At 40.4% G+C, this 15,764-nt stretch overlaps 1 protein-coding gene across 5 annotated transcripts in view; it reads right to left on the bottom strand.

Annotated features, from left to right (window-relative positions):
- ZNF652 (zinc finger protein 652) overlaps positions 1 to 15,764 on the bottom strand; it is a 63,613-nt gene that overhangs the window by 35,842 nt on the left and 12,007 nt on the right. For 3 of the 5 annotated variants that reach the window (XM_019638734.1, XM_019638728.1, XM_019638730.1), the window contains exons 2-3: positions 6,405 to 6,561; positions 3,949 to 3,999 (exon numbers count right to left, since the gene is read on the bottom strand). The exons of the other annotated variants lie outside the window; for them this stretch is intronic. The gene's annotated coding sequence lies outside the window, so the exon portion shown is untranslated. The remainder of the gene's footprint in view (positions 1 to 3,948; positions 4,000 to 6,404; positions 6,562 to 15,764) is intronic. 5 annotated transcript variants of the gene reach the window in all.

Raw genomic sequence — 15,764 nt, 5'->3', positions numbered from 1 at the left:
GGCGACGGCATAGGCTGCAGTCCCTGTGGCAGTGGGTTGCCATGGGCTACTGTGTGTAGCCAGCAGCCAGCGTGAGTGGCCAGCAAAATATTAAAATCACAAACATTTTAGATGTGTGAACACTGAAAAATGTTGGAATTTGATTTATATATTTGACCTACCAAAAGACAAAGGACTGTTATTTCATCATTAACAAAAATTTTTTGACATTTCAAACGTTAACACTTAGGAAAAAAGTTTAACTGAACTGGTCTTAAATCAATAGGTATAAACAAACGGTCTTAGACAAAAATACATGAAACCAGATGGGAAGGTTTAACCCAAACTATGACATACCCAAATCATGACCCGGGGAAAAAGACAAATTGCTAATATACCGTCTGCCTTTTCTTTCCAATATGTCTATATGTTACTCTCCTTAGCAGCAATTCTTAAACTTTAGAAAATCTTTGGAAAACTACAAATCTTCTCTCCCAGAAAAATGAACACACAAAATTTTACATGCAGTTTCAGGGGGTCTGCCCATTCCCTGGATCCCCGAGGGGTACAAACACACCCGTCTGCTGCAGGGCAGATTTAACTTTCTCGTGTTTGTAATGAACATTTAGATTAGGTTTGTAAATTAAATGTTTCTTTACTTTCTTTGCTCTTCTTCATACTCCCTTTTCTCCCAATATCTCCAACATATCTATAGTCATTAATGAATTAACAGTTGAATGAAAGAACATCATTAAAATGTGGAAATAAAAGACCTTAGCATGAACCCCAAATGGCACCAAACCAGGTATATGACCCTGGACAAGCCAATTAATCTCACTCAATCTCAGTGTGTTCCCTGTAAAGCTAGAATAACAGTACACCCACACCTATCTAATCTGATAACATAGGCAAAGTTCCTGTACATGAGGCTTTCAGTGCTGGTTCCTTCCTATTTGAGAAGATTTTCTTTTTTTCCTGAAGAAGTTACAGATTATGGATGGCAGAGCAGAGATTTATGTAATTTTAGAGTTTGTTGCATGCATTTTTCCATAGTAAACATGAGGTAGTAAAAATGAGAGAAAGGAAGGGCCGGCTGAGTGGCTCAGTTGGTTAAGAGCTCGCTCAAGAGTTTGAGCTCTGAGCAACAGCAGTTCAATTCCTGGCCTGAGCTGAGCTGCCACTGAGCTGCCAACAGGTGGCAGGATGGCTCAGCTAAAAAAGAAACAAAAAACAAAGAAACACTTTGATTTTGGGGGGCGGGGGAGGGAAAGGGGTAGTGTAAGCTGCTGTAAACCTCTGGGATGCTGTTTGCATAAAGTATGAAGAATATGAAAAGTTAAAAAAAAATGAGAGAAAGGAAAAGGTTGGGAAGAGAAAGATGAAAAAATGAAATAGGCTACAAACAACCAAAGAAAGAATATAAACTGAACTTTATCAAATTAAAAAACTTTTGTGTGTTGAAGGACACCCATCAAGAAAGTAAAGAGACAGAGTAGGAACAAATATTTGCAAATCATAGATCTGATAAGGGTCTATATCCAGAAAATATAAAAAACTACAATTCGGGCTGGCCAAGTGGCACGTTGGTTAGGAGTTGGCTTGGGACGCCAGCTCTGAGCAGCAGGGCCCCAGTTCGGATCCCACATTAGAGCCAGTGATGCTTCGCCCTCTACAGCTAAGATGTTGAACAACAGCTCGGCCTGGAGCTGGGCTGCTGTGAGTCACCGGCGACGGCGTAGGCTGCAATGGGGCTGCAGTGGGCTGCCATAAGCTACCGTGAGTGTCTGGCAGTCAGCATGAGCTGCCAAAAGCTGCTATGAGCGGCCATCCAGTGGCCGGCAACCGATCTGCCTCAGCCTCAGGGAAGAGCACAATGATAATACCAACATGGGTCAGTGAAGCGACGTCCTGCACAACTAGACTGAAGAACAAGAGGATAGCAACTTGTCTGTTCCCCTTCCCCAATTCCCCAATGCTGTTCCCCTCCCCCAACTCCCCAATAAAATCTTTTAAAAAACAAACAAAAAACCCCCTACAATTCAACAATAAAAAGACAAATAATCCCATTTTAAAACGGGCAAAGCACTTGAATAGACATTTCTCCAAAGATGATATACAAATAGCCAACAGGTACAGGAAAAAATGCTCAATATTTTTAGTTATTAGAAAAATGCAAATCAAAATCACAACAATATAGCACTTCATACCTACTAGCATGGCTATAATAAAAAATGGAAGAGTAGCAAATGTTTGCTGGGAGTGGAAACATTACTGATGGAAATATAAACTGGTATAGCCACTTTTGAAAACAGTTTGGCAGTTCCTCAAATGTTTAACATAGAGTTACCATATGACCCAGCAAATTCCACCCCCTAGGTATGCACTCAAAGAGAACTGAAAATATATGTTCAAACAAAAACTTGTATATAAATGTTCACAGCAGCGTTACTCATAGCAACCAAAAGGTAGAAATAATCCAAATATGTATCAAATGATAAATGCATAAATAAATGTATATCCATCCACACAATGGACTATTATTAGTCATAAAAAGGAATGAAGCCCTGATAACATGGTACAACACAGATGAATCCTGAAAACCCTGCGCTAAGTGAAAGAAGCCAGACACAAAAGAAGCCCATCACAAACTGTATGATTCCATTTATACAAAACGGTCAGAATAAGCAAATCTATGGAAACAGAATGTGATTGACAAGAGCTGGGGGTAGGGAGAAAGCGGGGAGTGATTGCTAATGGGTTCCAGGTTTTTTTTTAAGGTGATGAATATGTTTTGGAAATAGATAATGGTGATGGTTGTACATCTGAATATACTAAAAACCCTGAATTGTACCCTTGAAAATAGTGAATTAGGTGGTAGATGAAATTATATTTCAATAAAAAATAATAAATAAAATGAAATAGGCTACCTGGACACTAATAGCCCAGAGGTGGTTGAAATAATAAGATTATCTGAAAATTATGATATTTTATATAAAAATGACATTACTGATGTACTGGCTAGGTCACAAACTACAAACTGTGCTCTAACAGCAGTGATGCAATGAGACTGAGTGCTGAGCGGCAGGGCATCTGGACCGCTCTATGTGGGGCTCTGCCTACTGCTGGGAAGGTGGACTGACTTACCTTGCTGCCCTCAGTTTTCTCCACTATACACTGAAGTGCTTCCCTTCCATCACTGACATTTACTGTTTGTGCTGATCATTTGTTTCCATTCCCTGGCCTAATTCATCTGGTCACCTACCACCGTACTGTAATGCCCAACCTTTTTAACATTAAGGGCTATTATATACTCCCCTCTCCCGCTCCCACCCCTTTGCCACGGTCCCACTGAGCACTGATTCAAAAACTTGTAAGAATTTGCATTCAGGTCACACTTTTTTATTTTCTTCTAACCAAATGTGAAAAATTGCCTATCATAGCTTTTTGGTTAGACTGTCCAGCTTTGCCATAATTTCCATTTGACTTTTCAAACATGAAAATTAGCTTATGAATCTCAGGCTGGGGATGGACGCCTGGGTTAAGGGACTATATTATCTACAGACTTGAAATAAGAATGACACTAAATGGGACTGAGACCACAGCCTTAACCATGGTATAAACAAGTTTTTCCAAAGACAACACTGGGTCCAACCACACTTTCTCAGGGTGGAGAGAGATGTCACCACATTTAACACCGTTCCTTGGATGATTCTATGCAATCATCTGCCTTCATCAGGAAGCACTGAAGGCAATCTGCCAAATGGGACGCAGAAGAAACCCACGAAGCCTCAGATACCTGCCATACCCACTGCTACCTTTGCTTTTTTTAAAGGTCCCCCCTGCTTTTTTAAAAACATGAGTTGTAGGCTGAGCAAAACAATACCAGGAAACAATGCCATGACCGTGTCAAAATTCAAGGCAAAAGTGTCCAACTACTCCGTAGGTGGCGAAGAACACAACTTGACTCACCAGACTGTTCTGTGTTGGATGCTGGCAAACTGACCGAAGGCTCTGCCCTACCTGTAGGGAAGTAAAGCGGGACACAGAGCAGAGGGGTTACTGGGGTTTGGGTTGGTCCCCTAACCATAATGAGTTACGGTAAATGAGTCTTCACAGGATGTCCAATGCATGAGTCTTGAAGTGGTGGAACTGTGCTAAAACTGCTGCCTCTCACACACGGGGGTTACCTGTAAATACCCACATCTCCTTTTTTCCTCCAAAGATAGAAATAGATTTTTAATTTTTTTCTGATTGTAAAAGTGAAGTTTATAGGTCAAAAGGGTTTATATACTAAGCGTTTTCTGTCCAATTCCCACACTCTACTCTTTATTCACAAGCTTTGACTATCACCTACATGCAAAGTATCAGGGTCTAATATACGGAGAAGATATTTATTCATTTATTACTTCAAATAATTATTGTACAGGGCCTAACCTTCACAAGCTTAAAATGTGTTTGGGAAGCAAGAACTATACACAAAAATAGGTCACAACTGTCAAATAAAACAAATGGTATTTAAAAGGTGCCATATAATTATGTCAAAGGGCAAGAAAGATGGAGAATGGACAGGGTGTGGGAGGCCCCATGCGGACAGAGCATTAGGTCTGCGCGAAGTCCTGAAGAGTGGGAAGAATCTGAAAAGACAGAGAGGAAATTATTAATAGAAGACAGGAGAGGGCTATGTGAGTAAAGTTGTCACCGTGAATAAGCACAGTATATTCAAGGGATGATATGGGCCAGCCGAGTGACCCGTTGGTTAAGAGTTGGCTTGGGACGCCAGCTCTGAGCAGCAGGGCATCGGTTCGGATCCCACATGAGGGCCAGTGGTGCTGCACCCTCTACAGCTAAGATGGTGAACAACAGCTCGACCTGGAGTTGGGCTACTGTTAGTCGCGGGCGATGGCGTAGGCTGCGGTGGGGCTGGCTGGCAGCGGGCATGAGCTTTTGTGAGCTGCTGTGAGTGGCTAGCAGCCGCTGTAAGCGGCCGTCCAATGGCCAACGACCGATCTGCCTCACCCGGGAAGAGCACAATGGTAATACCAACACGGGCCAGTGAAGCGACATCCTCCACAATTAGACTGAAGAACAAAAGGACAGCAACTTGTCTGTTCCCCTCCCCCAATTCTCCAATAAAATCTAAAAAAAAAGGGGGATGATAAAGGCCTAGAGAAAGGAATCACATAGATTAGCAGGTGATAAAGTTATAAATGTAGAGAGTAGGGATAGAAAACAGAGGTTTTGATTAGAGGACTGAAAAACACAGGCATCACTGAAGATGGCAGAGAGAGCCAAAAAAGGGGAAATCAACAGAATTTGCTCATTAGATGTAAAGAATAAAGAAAGAAAAGGATCAAAGATGATTTCGAGGGCTGGCCAAGTGGCTCAGTTGGTTAAGAGCGTGAGCTCTGGGCAACAGGGTCATCAGTTCAATTCCCACATGGGCCCTTGAGCTTCGCCTGAGCTGAGCTGCAGTGGAGCTGCCAACAGGTGGCAGGATGGCTCAGCTGATGAGAGCACGTGCTCCTAATAACAAGGTTGCTGGTTCGACTCCCGCATGGGATGGTGGGCTATGCCTACCTGCAACTAAGACTGAACACGACACCTTGAGCTGAGCGGCCGCGAGCTGCCCACGGAGGGCCAGTGGCGACTGGACTTGGAGTTGAGCTCGCTGCGCTCTCCACAACTAAGACTGAAGAACAACAACTTGGCTGTTCCCCTTCCCCAATTCCCCAACACTGTTCCCCTTCCCCAATTCCAAAAAAAAAAAAAAAAGGTGATTTCTACAATTTAAATTTCTATTCCTATGTCTAATAGGAAAACATAGCTAGGAGAGATCAAATCCAGGGATCACATCTAATTCTTTCTTTTGCACAGTGTCTAGACAAGCTTTTTACTAAATATTGCTAAGGTTCCTTTATAATGACAACCACTGCCAAAAAATGAAGTCCTAACGTCCTTCAAGATTAGGTCCTTCACTTTGTCTTTCTAACCTCTTTTCCCTCCTTATCCCTCCACAAACCCTATGCACCAGCCTTAGGGTCTACAATGTTCCCTGAGCATGCCATATAATTTCTCTATGTCAGTCATTAGTGTATTCTGCCCCTTCCAGCCGAGTATGCCCTTATCTTCTTCCCTAACAACTGAATCTCACTAATATTCAGTTCAAATACCACTTACTCCTTCTGAAATTCCCCAGCCCCTAGCACTTCTCCTGTTTGTATTTCCACTCTAATGCTCCTACCTCTATTATACTTATTTCATTTCATTTTGTATGAGAATTGTTCACATTCCCATTACCAGTGACTGGTTTAGAAGTGGGCCCATGACCAAGTTTTGGACCATGAGATTTAAGTGGAAGTCAGCTGGAAGCCTTCTGAGAAAGATTTCCAAATTCTTAAAAAGCATAAGAAAGCAGTAACCACCACCTTCTGCTGGATTTCGTCTTGCCTGGACATGACGCCTGGAAACTGTTGTGCCCATCTTGCATCCATGATGGGAGTTGGCCAAAGGACAAAGCAGACATGTCCAAGATGGCAGAGCAGAAAGGTGGATAGAACGTGGTTCTTGATGATGTTGCTAAACCTACAGATTTAAAGGCATCTTGTTACTTATAATGATAAATTTTTCTTATTTTCAGATTATTTTGAATTGAATTTTCTATCATTTTAGCCCAAAGCATCTTAATTTACACAGTCATGTTTGAGATGCAAATCAGGCATCTAAGTAGAGATGTCAAGGTGTCAACGGGATAGATACAGAAAGAATTGAAATTTGGGGGCTGGGAAGGCAGGATAAAGAGAGAAAAGAAAAGAAAGCTACAGGGCACCCTAAGGGCAGGGGAGAAAGAGCCAACAAAAAAGACAGAAGAAATGAACTCTGAGGTAAAATGAAAACACTAAACTACAGTGCACAGAAGCCAAGAGATAAAATTTTTTAATTCTTTCAAGAAAGAAGAACCCATCAACTTTATGAAATGCTGCGAAAAAACTGAGTAAGACAGGGGCTGGCCGAGCGGCTCAGTTGGTTAAGAGCACGAGATCTGAGCAACAGGGTCGTCGGTTCGATTCCCACATGGGCCAGTGAACTGCATGTGAGCTGAGCTGCCACTGAGATGCCAACAGGTGGCAGGATGGCTCAGCTGGTGAGAGCACGTGCTCTTAACAACAAGGTTGCCGTTCGACTCCCGCATGGGATGGTGGGCTATCCCCACCCACAACTAAGACTGAACATGGCACCTTGAGCTGAGCAGCCACGAGCTGCCGCTGGGCAGCCGGATGGCGACTAGACTTAGAGCTGAGCTAGCTGCGCCCTCCACAACTAAGATTGAAAGACAACAACTTGGCTGTTCCCCTCCCCTAATTCCCCAATAAAATCTTTAAAAAAAACCAAAACTGAGTAAGACAGAGAAAAGTGACCACTGGATTTACTGACTGAATAATTCCAGAACATGAGGGCTCCGTTGTCCCTCCACAAGGTTCCTACTCCCTGGAAAAACAGCAGTCTTGCGTTAGTATAATGATCACAGGAACAGACTTGGGCTGAGTTCTGGCGCTTTCACTAGCTGGGGGGCCTACTCAACCAGCAGGTTGTAGTGTGATGAGGGGGGAATGGAAGCTGAGGAACAGGAGCTAGAGTGGGACTCAAAACAGAAAAGGCCTGAGTATGGTTTTCAAAGATGAGAGAGACTTGAGTATGTTTAAATGCTGGTGGGAAGGAGCACCTCTTACCACAAAAGAGCTCCATTATAAAAAGAAAAACAAAAACATTTTGGAATTCATCACAGCAGGAAGTTAGTTCATTAAGCTTTAAAAAATTATATATAGAAAAAAAGCATGATAAAACCACAATCTTGAGCTCCACCTCATTTCAGAACATATCAACCAAAAAAATAAAGATACATTACAAAAGGTAGTAATAGTAAATGAAAAGTGCTTCATTTTCTCTTGGTTACATTATAAAGATGATTCCAATAGTAAAACAAACTCAAAGTCCTAAACCACAAAAGCCTAGATATTTTAAAAGCCAAGGAAATCTATAACACAGCGATCTAAAACTATTTGGAATACCCTCCTAAAACACTTTCAGTCTTCAATACATTCTCAAATCTGAGGTATTTTTCCCTTTGGTCGTACTGAAGAAATATGTTCTCTGGAGATAAGCTTTCTATAAACGTGTGTACAACCACGTAAGAAAATATTAAAACGTTTTTATCTTCACTTCAGGAAATTCAAAAACTTAAAACCACTCCAAATTAAAATATGACCACTTCAAAGAAAAGGGGATCATGTCAAAGTCAAGACCAAAACAGCTTTTGAGACAAACCACTGCATGTCGCAGAAACAGTAACCCAGTTTCATTTTGAGTATTGTGTTTGTTGCCCTCAGCGATCTGCAACTTTCGAGCAAGATTTTTTCATTAAAGGCCAGATAACAAGTAAAGCAAGGGGGAGGTGGGGGGGAAATCAATACATCTTCATGCTATAACACAGTTCAACTCTTCAGTTTAAGGAAAGAAAAGCACAGTCCTTATGAACACACAACCAAATATATGTATCCTATTGACAAGCATCTGTTACTGTGAGATAACACTGAAATTTTAACTCAAGGCTAAATTACAGAACATGTGGCAATTTAATGATGTGCTCGTGAGGAGAAAAGAACCCTTACAAAATTGTACACCTGAAACCTATGTAGCTTTGCTAACAATTGTCACTCCAATAAACTTTAATTAAAAAAAAAAAAAAGAACCCTCAACATCACGCAAAATCATTCTTGGCTATTTGCTCCCTGGCACAACAACTGGTCAGTAATAACTTGAGCGAGGAAAGCCAATCGACGTTTAAATACACAAGTTTTTCCCACATAGGATTTTTAATTATCTTTTCCCAAAATATGGTTCTCTACATTGAATTGTAAATGACTGTGTATATTTCAGTACGACAAAAAGCCCGAACAGCCACATTTCTGAATGAACCACCTGTTTCAAAACACTATCTCCCCATAAACTCCAGAGAAGTTACTTGCAGGGAATAAACTAAATTAGTAACAATACACACTTCAGACATTTACATTTTACCTGCAATGGAATGTCTAAAAAATGAGCCTATGAACAGCAAAGGCACTGCGCCCAAGAGGGAGTGAACAGACCCCTGGCTTGCAGACAGATGAGTAGTTGGAGGAAACGCTCATGTGGGGAGATAATTTTTATACAATGATTTTCTTAATCTAAAGAAAACCACAGCTCTTCACAATATATGTGCTATAAATAGATGTAATCAGTAAAAAACCTGAATAAATATTTGTTTGCTTGCTTGGTCTTTTTTTTTTTTTTAATAACTTTTGTCATAACCCAAATCCAATGAGTGGTCAAGATAACCAAGCCAACATAACCTAGCAGGTTGTCCAGTCAGAGGCCTGGGGACATATGACAATGTCTAATTCCCCTTTATTTATGTAGAAGAAAAGGTTTTAATTAGTAATATAGGTTTTTGTTGTAGTATCTTTAAGTATACTTCCCTTTCCAGAGTCAAAGAATTTTCGCATTTTTTCTATCACCACGTTTTAAGAAACGTGGCTAGAGAAATCAAAGATAGTTTTGATCCTAGAAACATTGTTCAAGTGATCACTCCCTCCCTCCCTAGCTCCTCCCTGCCAAAAAACCCCACATTTATCTAAGAATCACAAAGTTCCTGTCAAATAAGTAATAGTCTTTTTTTTATAAAGGGAGGAAATTAAGGCCCACTGGCTAAAAAGTGAGTCAGAGAAACTCTGAGAAAGCAAGAGCTAGCTGAATATAGAACCGCAATGCTCTTTTCTTCCTTAACATGAAATCCAACCAGAGGAAAGACAACGTTTTTGGGGGGAGAGTGGAGGAGAGGGTTGGTGATAAGGAAGTAATCTAAATTTTCTAATGTTTTTACAATGAACATGTATTATTTCTGCAATAAACAAAACTACTCCTAAACTGAAAAAATAAATTAATTTATCAAACCCATTCAGATTCAATGTATGAGATCACTTAGATGCAAGTATGGATGAAAGAACATTTTTTTTAAGTGCAAACAGAATGTAACTAAGCATAAAAAAAGAACACTTAAAATCTACACCATGCCTCAAATTATCAGCAGACTTTAAGTAACATTCAACAAATATTTATTGAGCACCCACTATGTGTGTAGGGCTACAGATATAACTGTGACCATGATAGATATGATCCCTGGTTTCAGGCTTACAATATCCCAATTAGTTTATAAATAGGGTGACCATATGTCCTACTTTGCTGGGCAAAGTTATGATTTATGCCCATTTCTCCCAGAGTAATTTTTTTTAAAAGATTTTATTGTGGAATTGTGGAAGGGGAACAGTGTTGGGGAATTGGGGAAGGGAAACAGCCAAGCTGTTGTCCTTCAATCTTAGCTGTGGAGAGTGCAGCTAGCTCAGCTCCAAGATGGTGAATCTGGCTGCCCATTGGCAGCTCACGGCCACTCAGTTCAAGATGCTGTGTTCATTCTTAGTTGCTGGTGGGCGTAGCTCACCATCCCATGCAGGAGTTGAACTGGCAACCTTGTTGTTAGGAGCATGTGCTCTCATCAGCTGAGCCATCCTGCCACCTGTTGGCAGCTCAGTGGCAGCTCAGCTTGTGTACAGTGTACTGGCCCATGTGGGAATTGAACCAATGACCCTGTTGCTCAGAGCTCGCGCTCTTAACCAACTGAGACACTCAGCTGGCCCCAGAGTAATTACTAATAATGTCCCTCTCACACATCTCCCAGTCTAGACAATAAATTATACTGTTACCCATTTATGCAAAAACAAACTACTGTTGGGTCGGCCGAGTGGCACGTTGGTTAAGAGCTGGCCTGGGATGCCAGAGGGCCCCAGTTCAGATCCCACATATGAGGGCCAGTGACACTGCCCTCTACAGCTAAGATGCTGAACAACAGCTAAACCTGGAGCTGGGTTGCCATGAGTCGCCAGCAACGGCAAAGGCTGCAGCCCCTGCTGCAATGGGTTGCCATGGGCTACCGTATGCAGCCAGCAGCCAGTATGAGTGGCCAGCAACCGCTGTGAGCGGCCGTCCAGAAGCCGGCGACTGATCTGCCTTGCCCACGAAGAGCGCAATGATGGTGCCAACTTGGGCTAGTGAAGCAACGTCCTCCACAGCTAGACTGAAGAACAAAAGGACAGCAACTTTTCCTGGTAGAATTATATGCCACCAGTTATCAAACAGTCTTGTCCCACACCCACGAGAAAAATTAAACCTTAATCTGATCAAGCCTGTAGATCTAAAAACCAATTTACAGGAAATAAAAGGGATTGAGGAAGATGTTAAGTGATACCACATGGACGCAATCAGCAAAATCCAGACTATCGGAAACTAAACAACAAATGACCTGGATTCGTCAACAAAAAAAATTCAAGGAGGGAGGGAGGGAGGAAGGAAGGAAGGAAGGAAGGAGAACCAATAGATTTAAAGAGACTTAACAGGCATATTAACCAATCATTCTTCCTTGGACCCTAATTTGACATTCTAGCCTGTTTCTGAATATTGAAAAAACAAATATGAGTCAAATGGGAAATATAAACACTGACTGAACACTCAAAGATGTCCAGGAGGGCAGGCCGAGTGGCACATTGGTTAAGAGCTGGCTTGGGACGCCAGAAGGCCCTGGTTCGTATCCCACATATGAGGGCCAGTGACACTGCCCTCTACAGCTAAGATGCTGAGCAACAGGAGCAACAGCTCAACCTGGAGCTGGGCTGCCATGAGTCGCAGTGGCAGTGGGTTGCCATGGGCTACCGTGTGTAGCCAGCAGCCAGCGTGAGCGGCTGGCTGTCCAGAAGCCGGCGACTGATGTGCCTCGCCTGTGAAGAGCGCAATGATGGTGCCAACTTGGACCAGTGAAGCGAAGTCCTCCACAACTAGACTGAAGAAAAGGACAGCAACTTGTCTATTCCCCTTCCCCCAATTCCCTAGGGCTGTTCCCATCCCCCAATTCCCCAATAAAAATCTTAAAAAAAAAAAAAAAGATGTCCAGGAAGTGTTTTAGTGTAATGATATTGTAGTTTTTTTTAAAATAATTTTTATATTTATAAATAATATATGATGTCTAGAATTGCTTCAAAATAATGGGAAGGAGGGGAGTGTAGTGAGGGTAGATATATATGAAACAAGATTGGCCATGTCTTAATAATTATTATAGCTAAGAAATGGGTATATTAAGTTCACTGTAACTTTTTCTTTATTTTTTTATATTTGAGAATTTCTAGACTATAAAAAGTTTTTCAAAAGCAGTATTTCCTCCTTTGAAAAACCAATAGTAATATCATAATTCAGAAACACAAATAGGACACTATAGCCTAACAATGAAGGAAAAAATTTATAACTATAATTAAATCTAAATTAACCTTTTGATATGACAGATGAATTACAGATGAAATAAAAGTGTGAAAATCCTCCCCATATTATGACTCTACTTAATTTTCTCTTTATAAAACTTAAATTTCATATCTCTAAAAAACTATAATGTAAGCAATATGGTATATTTCTGATTTAATAAAACCTGAATCCCAAATATGCTAACATGTTAGAAGTAAAACAATTTGCCTAGTAAGATCACTACTCAGTGAAGATTAGAACCCAATCTTCTAGACAGTAGCCTCTACTGTATCCCAGACACCAATTTAGTGTCTTTTAATTTTTCAAGGACAAAACAATAAAACTGAACCAAAAACTTCTTTTGTCTTCGGGTGGAACTTACTATGTAGACCTGGCTACAAGTAAGGTTTTAGATCTACATGGCTCAAATGTTTCGTAGGAGCTGGTATTAAAGCTGCTTTGTATGTGTTCTCCAGCTGACATACTACATACCATGTTCTGCCACCTTTGTATATACAGGTCCAGCTAACAGACTGTTATCCAAACAAAGTACATGCATGTTTACTGAGAGGCTTAAGAAGGAGCAGAAGACCATTTTAGCTGGCTTTCTAAATTTGCTCTGCTATGAAATGACCAGGATTCTCTTCTTATTCAGTCAGGGCTATGGTGGTCTTGTTACTGTGAGTACAATGGTCTAAAGCACTTCGCTGTATAAAAATCAGATGTAAGCACAGGCCATAACCACGGCTCTCATTGTTAAATGAAAACCCACCTTCTTCCTTCCCTGCTTTGCTCCCTCCATCCTGGGTCAGCAAATAACATGTGTCCTCAATGCTAAGCTGCACATTTTATTGTTTCTAAAACAAGACTACTATATACTTTTCCTCAGTTCTAGGATGCTATTGATTTTAAGTTCTTATGGTCAAGTTTGTGGAAGATCCAAATGAAACCGCTAGTCTCTGGCCGAGGCTCCAAACCTCATGCTCAATTTTGGCTATTCTTTCTACCTCACTCCACTCACTATCTAAAGAACCAAGTCCTATTTTTAAAAATTGCCCTGTTCCAATTGCTAACCTAAGTTCCCAGTTCAGGGCCTAATCACTTCATACACAGATTATAACAGTTTTTTAAACGACTTTACAGAGATCTTCTAAACTACATTTCCCTAAAGAATGTGGATCATGTAACTCCCAGCTACAAACCCTTTATTGGTTTCTATAGCCTTGGAATAAAGTACAACTCCTCAGCAAAGCATTAAAAAGCCCTTCACCATCTGAGCCCAACTGACTTTTCAGTCTTGGTTCCCAAAGTCCTCCCCTCCCACCAAACAGCCTCATGCTATTTCTCAAATGCACCTTCACTTTTTCCACCTCTGAACCTTTGATTATGTCACTTTCCTTCCCCCTAGAACACCGCCACCACCCCAATACAATTATGAAATAAATCCTAGCCTTTTCTTCTTTAAGAATCACTTGATACTTAAATTCTCCCAGAGCAAGACACTACAGAGAAGTCATCTGGCATAATAGACTCTGGACTATTACTTTCAATTAACAGACAAGCTAATATCCTAGTAAACAAAAGGTGGCTACTTTCCATGTACTCCTGGAGATAGGGACTTGTAACTGTACTGAAAAGGGTACCACCACAGTGCAAGAGCTACAAAGCATGTCTCTGCGAGGACTACAAAAAAGGGTGGAGACAAATATCTTCAACGCTACCCTAAAATGGCCTTGGGCAGAACTGTCTGCGAATGTCAAAAGATAACTTTCAAAGATACTGATGTCAAAGGTAACTTTGTTTAAACAAATACTGAGATCCAGATGCATTATATATGATACATACGTATGTCTGACTAAAATTTATCTATCTACGAGCAGATATTCAAGCTTATTCAAGTATGGAGTTTAAAAGCTTCAGATGTTTCCAAATAGAAAAAGAATATTAGTTGAAAAACTACCGAAATCTGAATCAAATCTGGGTTAACAGTAATACACCAACACTGGTTTCTTAGTTTATGTAAAGCTTTAACATGGTCATGTCAGATTTAACAATAAGGGGAAATGCATGTGGGGTATACAGGTACTCGCTTTGCAACTTTTCTATAAATCTAAAATTATTTCAAATTTTTAAATTTATTTAAAAATTAAAAAAAGAGAACTTATTGGGATAACACAAACCGAGCTATAATCACTTTAATTAAAAATATTTTCTTCGAATTAAAAAAGCAGTTTGCCTTATCAGTCTATTTTTCTCAAAACGGAAGTTTTAAAAACTGACTGTTTAAGGGCCGGCCCAGTTGACTCAGTTGGTTAACAGCTCGCTCAAGACTGCGAGCTCTCAGCAATAGCGGTTCGATGCCCAGCCTGAGCTGAGCTGCCGCTGAGCTGCCAACAGGTGGCAGGATGGCTCAGCTAAAAAAACAAAAACAAAAACAAAAAACTGCTTAAGCTTTGATGTTTTTAAACATTATCAGACTTACTTCGTAAAGACTATCAATTAGCAAATGGGCTGGGGTTTTTTCAGCAGGATCAAGGTACAAACATGTGTGCATAGATACGTTTAATGACTTAAATCCCAAACTGGCTAATGGCACGATAACCTGACTGACTTCTGACATTAACTGGCATGGCCAGGCTATAGCTCCTAATGCTATGTGAATATGAAGAACCTTCCTGAGAGCAGTTCTGCACTATTTTCCTAAGTGTGAAGTGTGCTTATTTTTGGACCTAGAATTTGCCATTAGAAGATAATGCCACAAGTAGAAAAAGATGTGTATACAAAGGTATTCATTATAGCATATTTATTTATTGGGATATTTTTAGAATAATTGGTATCCCCTTGTTAATTAAAACATCTTTACCTTCATTTTTGTTGAAAGCAAACAACATTTTCATTTTGTTTTATATGCCAAAGTAAAATGAATATAATTATTGCCTTTTTCTTCCAAGTCCTTAAAGAGATGACTATCCAGCACTACTTATTATAACAAAAAAACTTGAACTTGAAACATAAATAGTACAGACACTGACATACTACTTAGCCATCTAAATTATAAATTTATATGAACTAACAAAGAAATATGTCCACATTGAAAAAAAAAGACTAAAGAACATGTGGGAATGGGATCATGCAATCTTATAATGTAAGACCATGTACACTTGTATGTATGCATATACAAGGACGGACAATTAAGTTCACAAACTCATCCTAGAAGAAGGGCTACCTACCTCATTGCTGAATATCACTACGGTCACCTTCAAAGTACTCCCCTTAGGAAACTATGCACTGACACCAGCACCTAGTCCACCCTTCAAAGCAATTTTGGAACTCTTTTTCTGGAATGGCCATCAGAACTGTTGTTGTATTACCCTTGAGGGCCTGAATGTCATCAAAATATCTTCCTT

The sequence above is a fragment of the Hipposideros armiger genome, unplaced genomic scaffold (genome assembly GCF_001890085.2).
Source record: "Hipposideros armiger isolate ML-2016 unplaced genomic scaffold, ASM189008v1 scaffold_40, whole genome shotgun sequence".
NCBI classification, from domain to species: Eukaryota; Metazoa; Chordata; class Mammalia; order Chiroptera; family Hipposideridae; genus Hipposideros; species Hipposideros armiger.
Note: the sequence above shows the minus strand (reverse complement) of the source record. Positions and strands in the feature narration are given on the sequence as shown.